Raw genomic sequence first — 9,310 nt, 5'->3', positions numbered from 1 at the left:
CTTGGGAATCAAACTAAAAAAGAGGTAAAATACCTCTACAATGAATACCACAGAACACTAAAGATAGAAATTGAAGATGTGAGAAAATGTAAAGATGTTACATACTCTTGGATAGGCAGAATGATCCTAGTCAAAATGGTGATACTAACAAAATAGAGATTCAATGCAATTCCTTTTAATCTCCCAATGACATTCTTCATAAAACTATAAAAAGCAATCATGAAATTCATTTGCAAAAATAGGAGAGCCACAATAGCCCAAGCAATTCTTAACAAAATGAGTGAATCAGTAGGCATCACAATACTAGACCTTAAACTATACTATAGAGACATAGTAAAAAAAGAAAAAAAAAAGTACCAAAAGACATAGAGACCAATCCATACTAGACAAAGGTGAAAAAAACATAAATTGGAGAAAAGAAAGTCTCTTCAACAATTGGTGCTGGGAAAACTGGAAATCCATATGTAGAAAGATGAAATTAAACTTCTATATCTCACTGTGCTCAAAAATCAACTTAAAGTAGATAAAAGATTTAGACATGAGAATGGAGTCCCTAACAAAAAAAAAAATTGTCCACATCCTCATCCTGTTAGCTTAGGACCTGACTTCTTGAACAAGACTCCTAAAACACAAACAGTAAAATTAGGAATCAATAAATGGGATGGATTCAAACTAAGAAGCTTATTCTCTGAAAAGGAATCTATAATATGAAGAGATAGCCTAAAGAATGGGAGAATAAATTTTTAGCACAAACACATCAAGTAGAGCAGAAATCTCCAAGATATATAAAGAACTCAACAAACTTTTTGCCAAAAAAAGAGACAAAACCCACCAACAAATGGATGAAGGAACTGAAAAGACACTTCACAAAAGAAGAAATACAATTGATCAACAAACACATAAATAATACCATCATCTTTAGCAATTAGAAAAATGCAAATCAAAGCTATTTCAATATTTTATTTCACTGCAGTCATAATGGCAATTATGAAGAATACAAGCAATAATATTGTTCATGAGAATGTGGTAGGCAAAGTTACCCTCATACATTGCTTGTGCCACATCAATGTACAATAGGTCAATTCATAATAGCTAAGCTACGGAACCAACCTAGGTATCCTTCAACATATGAATGAATAAATAAAATGTTATATATATATATATATATATATATATATATATAAAACATTTATATATAATATAAATATATTTAAACAAACATACAGCCACACACAGATATATATATCTGTGTGTGGCTGTATGTGTGTTTGTGTGTGTTGTGTGTGTGTGTGTGTGTGTGTGTATGGAATATTACTCAACCCTAGAAATAATAAAATTATGCCACTTGCTGGCTTATGTAACTTGATAATACCATGCTAAGCTAAATAAACCAATAGCAACATTTCAAAGGGTTAATATTTTATCTGATGTGCAGATGCTAATTCACAATGGAAGGCACTAGGGAAGAATAAATACACTTTGATTTATAGAGAGGTTAGTAAGGGAGGGAAAGAGGTATGCAGTTTTGAAGGATCATGAAATGGATCAGATATTATTACCCTGCATGCTTATACAATTACATGACTGGTGTAATTCTGCATCATGTACAAAAAAAATGTGAAGTTATACTCCATTTATGTATGCTGTGTCAATGCATTATACTGTTATGTATAGCTAATTTTAACAAATGCCAAAAAGATAGAATCAAATAAATTACAAAGTACAAGAATTAAATCACTGTTTTACTGAAATATAAAGCAACATATAGACCAATGCACACAAAAGAGAACAAAGATAAGCCCAGACATTCACTGCACACTCATCTTTGAGAAGGGGGCAAATAATACAGAATAATAAAGGATAGTTAGTCTCTTTAACAGATGGTGCTGAGGACACTCAGTATCTGCACAGGCAAAAAAGAAAACAAAAACTTATCTTACATCACATCAAACATCAACTCAAAGAGGAGAAAATGTAACAGTGAGAGGTGAACCTGTATAATTCCTGGAAGAGAGTACTGGGGTCCCATTTACTAATCTCTTCCCATCCTACTAAGGTGACAAATATGATCACTACACAGTGTTATATGTATTAAAATATCTTGCTATACAACACAAGCAGATGAAGTTGCTATTTTTAAATCTAAAATAGAAAAAAAAAGAAAGAGCATAAGTTTGTAAGCAAAACATACAAAGAAAACACAGAAGAAACACTTTAAAAGATTGCTCTAGGTAATGGTCCTTTGGCTATGACAATAAAAGGACAGGGAAGAGAACCATAAACAGAAGTATAATTCCATTAAACCAAAAGCTTCTGCACAGCACAGTAAATCATGAACAGCAAAGAGATTCAACTGTTGAAATGAGAGAAATGACTGACACATCACCTGAGAAGAGTATAAAATCTGAAACACAAAATATCCCTATGAAAAACCTTTAAGTGAGCTGGGTACAGTGGGACATACCTTGAATATCAGTGATTTGAGAAGCTGACGTGGGAGGAACACAAGTTAAAAACCAGCCTCATCATGTTAGCCAGGTCCTAAGCAACTGAGTCAGACCCTGACTCTAAATTAAAATAAATAAATAAATAAATAAATAAATAAATGGAAAAGTGACTCAGTAATTAAGTGCTGTGGGTTCAATCTCTAGTTGCAATATATAAATATAAACAGAGAGTAGCATGGTGTTTGCAAAGAAATGTGGTTAGGGTAAAATGGGGTGCTGCTCTTCGATGGATATAAAATTTTAATTGCATAAGATAAACAACTTCTAGATATTTGCAGCATAATTCTGTAGTTACACTTTACAATAGTATAATGTTCATTTACATGTTTTCAGAGTACATATATCCTACTTAGTGTTCTTACTATTGTGCAAGGGAGGAAGGGAGGATACAAGGGACTGAGGGAGGGAAAGATGATGAAGAGAGTGTCAAAGCCAGAAGGCAGGGAAAGGAGGACTAGCCCCATGAGGCTCTTCCTACACAGTCAGGATTCCTGCTCAAAGTGGACCTGTTCTTGATTGAATATTCGCTGTTGCTATCATAATTTTTATTGATTTTATCTTACTACTTATTTTTCAAAAGTAAATTCCAGGAAGGCAATGGACCACAGGTATAAACACAGCACATAAATGTAACCTGCAGGTATAGTGCTTTTGGACACCTCATAAACATTGAGTTTTCATTCCCATTAATCACAAATTCCAGTGGGCCACGGAAATATGGGAGCTAAGAGAGAGTTGGGTACAAAGTGACCATGTCCTATCAGCAAGTAAAAAAAAAGGGAGCATGATGAAACCCAGGTAGGACACACATAAATGTCGAACCAGAATTAGATTCAAATATAGAAAGAAGACAGCTTTTTCACTCAAGGTATTTCACTGTGTTAACACAACTTTCCAGCTGAGAATGTAAAGGGATAGAGAAAGCAGTGTAATCCACAGTCACTTTTCTCCCAGCTCTTTCAAACTCATTAACAAACCAGCTGGAGAAATTGTTCACAGTTATCAAGGTGTAATAAATGCAATTGCACTGGTTCTGTGTAACATATTTACTGCTTTGGTATTAATGAACACAACATGGATGTGTAAGCTCTCCAATGTGACTTTCTCATAAGTTTGCATTTAGAATTGATATGGCATACAAAAAGATGAATGTTAGAAGTCTTGCTAATAATTTAAAATTCTGTAGTAAGAAGAACAATTAAAAGACAAATTGTACAATGATATGTGAAGAGATCACAGAAGAAAGAAATAGATTTCTCTGGCATGATGTCAATTGTAGAGGTCACCTGCTTTTAGACAGGGAGTCCAAGTTTTCATTTTGCATTGGTCCTGACAAATTACACAAGTTGCCCTAAAAATACCAGTAAAAAGGTGTATATTTCCCTGGAGAAAGTGGTGATTCTAGCATCTAGAAATATATATTTAAAAAAAAATAATGAGCCTTAACATATGAAGGAGGAAGAGAATAAAGAGTAGGAGGAGAGTCTCTCAAGGTTTCCCACATGTGAATTCCTGATAAATGACATAAGAACTAAAGTAAAAATCCTGAAAGAGTGAAAGCTGGAAAAATATGAGCAATAAAATAAAAAAATAATATTAAATTATAAGTGAAAGCAACATTTAAATGTATATTTACTGAGAAATATTGACTACATTGATAAAAAGTGATGGGAAAAAATGTTTCATATACAAGAGTTCAAAATAATAAAGGAGAATAGCACCCCATCCTGCATGTGGAGCTTAGTATCTTTGTCATTTTATGGGTGGGCAGATTCAGTGACTTAATTGCAACAAATAGTGAAAGAATAAGGAAAATATTACAGTCCCAAAGGATGAACTTGGCACAAACTACCTTGACAGTGGATGGACTGTAGCACTTCAAATATTTCAGTGACCATCAGATAACCTCATCATGCTGTGACAACAGGCACTTCAAAACCTTACGATTACTTCCAAAATTATTTAATTTGTTAACTTTATAGGTGACTCAAAATGACCATTTTTGCAAGCAGGAAACAAACCATAAGGATACTCTTTTTCTCAGTGTTGAATGCCTACCTTTCAGTGATCAAATAGAATAATTAGTTTTAATTTGCTTTTAATTAACAAATATTTCCTGCACATGTTACTGGAGTTGAGCATAATATTTCCAATTACATGGTACACAGTGATCATATCTAATTATCTATCTTCTATTTTTATTGATTGCCCTTCCCCAGCACCCTTCCTACTCTCCATAAATTACTATTGAGCTTCCATATTACTTCTAAAAAATTAACTCTAAGGTGTAGGTGATAAACATGGTAATAGAAAAAAGATTTCTGCAGCCACAAACAAACATTTGCAAGAATGAACTCTTCCCACATCTCTGAGAACATAAATGTTAACACCTGGTTAAGTCTCCCTTTATCTCATTGTAAACAACCAGAAAAATGATCTCCAGCTATTGCCTTCACTATGCTGACCTTAACTTTTCCATAAATCTTGAATTTGGCTTTAATTCTCACCACCTGAGGACAGAGGTTCCACTGAGATTATCAGAAACCCCTATGGCACCAAAACTCAAGGTCCCTCCTTTGTCACCCTGTGGTTCACTTTTTAGTGTTTTTTAGAACAAGAGGTTCTGCCTTTCTTTTTAAAATCACCTCTTCCAGAAATTCATGTCATTACATTTTCCTGGTTTTCTATCTCCTTAACTGAATGCCCACACTCTGTCTTCTTCATATTATTTCTTTCTCTGTGGCTAAATATAAGTGTGTTCCCAGCTCAGAAAAATGCTCCCTGTACTTATATATCTTCACCCAAACCTGAGTCATGCTCAGTCTCATTGCAGTATTTTTCACATTCCCCTGCCTTTTCATTTTCTTCCCAGTCCTCTCCTCTCACCCTATGTGGATATCAAGGAGAAATCGCAAACATCAACACAAAAGCCTTCTTCAAGACTAACACACTTTTTCCTGCCTCATGTGGTTTTTCTGCTCCATACAGAAATATTTTTGCCAAAAAGCTCTGAATATTCACTTAGGCCTACAGATGCCCAATGGACAACTACAAGTGAGCTAACACTTGGCATTTCTGAGATATATTTATTCTATTTAATGGCTTTTAAAAATCACAGCATAGAAAATAAAAATAAATACCTGCAATATTAGTAAAGACTCCTGAAACATTCCAGGCACAACAGGTGTAGAAAGAGGTCATGATTAAACTGAAATCCTTATCCGACTTCTGAATAAATTTTGAAAAAATATGTGTGTGTGTGTGTGTGTGTGTGTGTGTGTGTGTGTATCTCACACACATACACACACATACACACAAATATACACTGGGTAGTTAGTGTAATACTCCCTTTCATAGCTGGATGATTAATTTCATACATACAATTAATGAAGATTTGTACAAAAAATAAAAAAGCTGCTTGTAAAGCAAGTACTGAATAGTTTTCTAAAGTATTTCTTAACCAAGCCAGCCAATAACTAGGCAGATACTCTGGTGGAAGATAGAAAAATGTCAAAGTACAGTTCTGATGCCATCTAGTGTCTAATTAGGACTTAGCACTTCTAACAATGGGAAAGTACCCACATTAAGCAGAGCAGTAAGTAGGGATGAGACAGGAATTCTTGAAACCTAAAAAAGGGGTGAGGAGATGCAACTGGAGAAGCAAGCAAGGAAGGGATCCTTAAGAAGGCCATTATCTAACAGATAGTAAATGATTGGAGCAGCTAAATGATATGGAGAAGGGTGTGTTTTAAAATAAGTGAGAAGGTAAAACATTGCCATGGATGGTAACATTAGATCAGATGCCTAAAGGGGGTCAGTACTTCATGTCTCTTTAGTGCCTGAATTCTTGGGTCAGTCCAGGGGAATGGTAGCCCCCACAAAAATGAGAGCAGAGATTCCTTGCTGTTTTGTTCAGGTCTGTGTCCTCTCTGCCTAGGACAGAGCCTGGTACTACAGTTTTTTTTCTTTTCTTTAATGCAAGAAGTTATGTTTCCATATATAAAATTAAATGAAGGCTGTGGTTTTGCTTAGAGATAGAGTGTTCATCTATTATGCATGAGGCATTGGGTTCAAGCCTCATCATAACATAAAAATAAAATAAATGTATTGTGTCTACTTACAACTAAAAAATGAATGTTTTAAAAAAATACTAAATGATAATACTGTCAAAATAGATCCCCTGCCCCATTCATTGCAAATTGCCTTTTAGAGAATCATGAAGCTGGAACTTGGCCTTACACCAGCCTGAGAGGCAGATGACACTTTGTGTCCCACTTTACAGACTTAGGGAGTGTCCCAAAGTAGCAACTGGAAAAAGTCAAGGCCTCTTCCTTCATCAATGCTTTTTGTATTGCCCAGGTGCTAAGAAACCCCTGCCTGTGAGTGAGTGAGTGAAGGGGACCGTGCGATCCAGATCAGACTCCAACAAGTGTCGGCTGCATCACAGGCTTACCCTCTCTGGACTTCAGGGTCTCAAGATGTAAACAGCAAGCACCAAAAGAAGTCTCTGTGAACACACAGGAAAAAAAATTATTGTTCCCCAAAAACAAAGTGTCTCAGGTGATATCCCAAGGACCCCTTCAAGAAACCCCATGGGACCCAACCAACCTGAAAATATAGAAAGTGCACCTCATCCAATGAGTGGGAGGAAGAAAGAAAGGCTGTGCAATGGCATCTTCAGCCTCCCTCCATTGCCTCAGTGGGTAAGAGGGGAAACTGTGGCCCCCAATGGAGCAGACATTGAGGTCGCATTACTATCTCAGAGGCCAAAGACCCTGCTTCCCCTCTGGGTCCACAGTGACTCCTGACAGAATTACCAGATGGATGCCTCTCCTGACTCCATTTGCCTCCTGTGGATGCACCCACCATGCCCTCTGCTCCTGCATTATTGTGCCTTCTGGTTCCTAGGCTGTGCTCACCAAAGGGGTCCTGGGTGGGGTGCTGCCTCCCACGTGCTTCCTCTGTCTTCTCCCTACCCATTGTTCTTAGGAGTTGGGCTCCATTCACTCAGCCTGACTGCCTCACCAGCTCTTCCCACAAGGTCCTCTCCACTTTTTTTCATAGGCTCCACCCAGCATCTGGCCTCTTACCTGCATTGTTCTGAGAGCCACGCACACTCCACCAATTTGATCCTTTGCATTTTTTCCACATGACTCATCCTCCGATGACATATTAACACTCTGGGATTGCAGGTTTTCCTCTCTAGCCCTGGAACCTTTGCAGTCTGGCTTGGCCCAATTCCACCAGCATCCACTAGCATACAAAATGGCTCTGGTCTTCTTCATTAGCCATGGTTTTCCATCAAGTTCACTCCTACACCAGTCTCACTGTCACCTGGCCTCTCCACTGCTCCTTGAAAATTACTAATTGGGCATTATGTAAAATTGTGGATGTGTAACCGACGTGATTCTGCAATCTGCATTTGGGGTAAAATTGGGAGTTCATAACCCACTTCAATCTAATGTATGAAATATGATATGTCAAGAGCTTTGTAATGTTGTGAACAACCAATAAAAAAAGAAAACTCCATCTGAAATGAATGAAAGAGATCTTGCTGAGATATCCATGGTTGTGACACCACTGAGTCTAAGGGACAATTACCTTTGGGCTCTGGTCACATTTGAACCCCACATCTTCAATGGTTCACCTTGAACCACTCTGCTAACCACAGAATATCTCCATTTACTGAATTCCAACTGATGATAATACTTTTGTGCATAAATGTGAGCATGTTTTCAGCACTGTCTTTGTATTATGGATGCAGAAGAGGTACTTTACAGCAAATAGCAATGTCCCTGCCCTATTTGTGAAAGAGCCCAGCCATATTTAAAAAGCACGTTTTCAAAGGACATGGCCTTCTGCTTCTTTTTTTAAGCTCTGTGGCCTTCAGCACCTTCTCTTTCCCTTTCAGCACAGGATGGGCACAGCTACTTGGCAAACAAGAGTCATCTGTGATCTCTTCTCCAGCCAGCTGGGGGCATTTCAGAATGAGGAAGCATAGGTATCTGGTCAGGGCCATCTTTCTCAAGGTTCAGTCTCAGAAGAGAAAGCCTCTTTATAATGACTTCTGTATAACTATGGTTTATTCTGACAACCTGACCCAATGCTGTAGAGACAGGGCAGCAGTTGGGAACTTGGGTTTCAAGCTGCAGAAACTGAACTAGGTGATTTATTAAAAATAAAAAAAATGACACTGGGGAGGTCAAGGAATCTGATAGCAAAGTTTAATAAAACCAGGAGCTGGGTTTTGCCATGTGATTTCAGTGGCCAAAACCCATTTATATTTCTCACTGAACCCCATTTCTATATGAGCACACTGAAAGCCTTCCTGCTGTTGCTTTGTTGCTGCAAAACAACAAAGAGAAGGGGTCCAGTAGGCTGGGTATAAGTATTGGCTGGGAATACAAATTCTTCACGTTCAACTAGGTATTAAAGGATAAATTAAAGTATGCTAAAGAGCAAAGGAAAGGACATTCTAGGTAAGAACACCATTTGTGATCTCACAAAGAAATTTGTGTCCTCTCAGAATCACACAACCACAATATGCCAGGTGCTTTTCTCATCATGTCATTCAATATCTCCAAACCTTTCAAAAATAGTGCCATACTTTGGGAAACTTATATCATTGTTCTACAAAAATGCTAAAGGCTTCTCTAAAGAATTCAAAATATATAGCAGTATGCTGCAAAACTGGGCAAGAAGTGGAAATCTTGCCAAAATCCAGTGCCCCAAACACCAGAATTAACATTAGGCAGTATCATTTCCCAGGACTTTTTAGTCACATGGATTGGAGGGTGAATAAA

Source organism: Ictidomys tridecemlineatus, chromosome 16 (assembly GCF_052094955.1).
Source record: "Ictidomys tridecemlineatus isolate mIctTri1 chromosome 16, mIctTri1.hap1, whole genome shotgun sequence".
Classification (NCBI taxonomy): Eukaryota; Metazoa; Chordata; class Mammalia; order Rodentia; family Sciuridae; genus Ictidomys; species Ictidomys tridecemlineatus.
The sequence above is the reverse complement of the archived record's forward strand: the minus strand, read 5'-3'. Positions refer to the sequence as shown.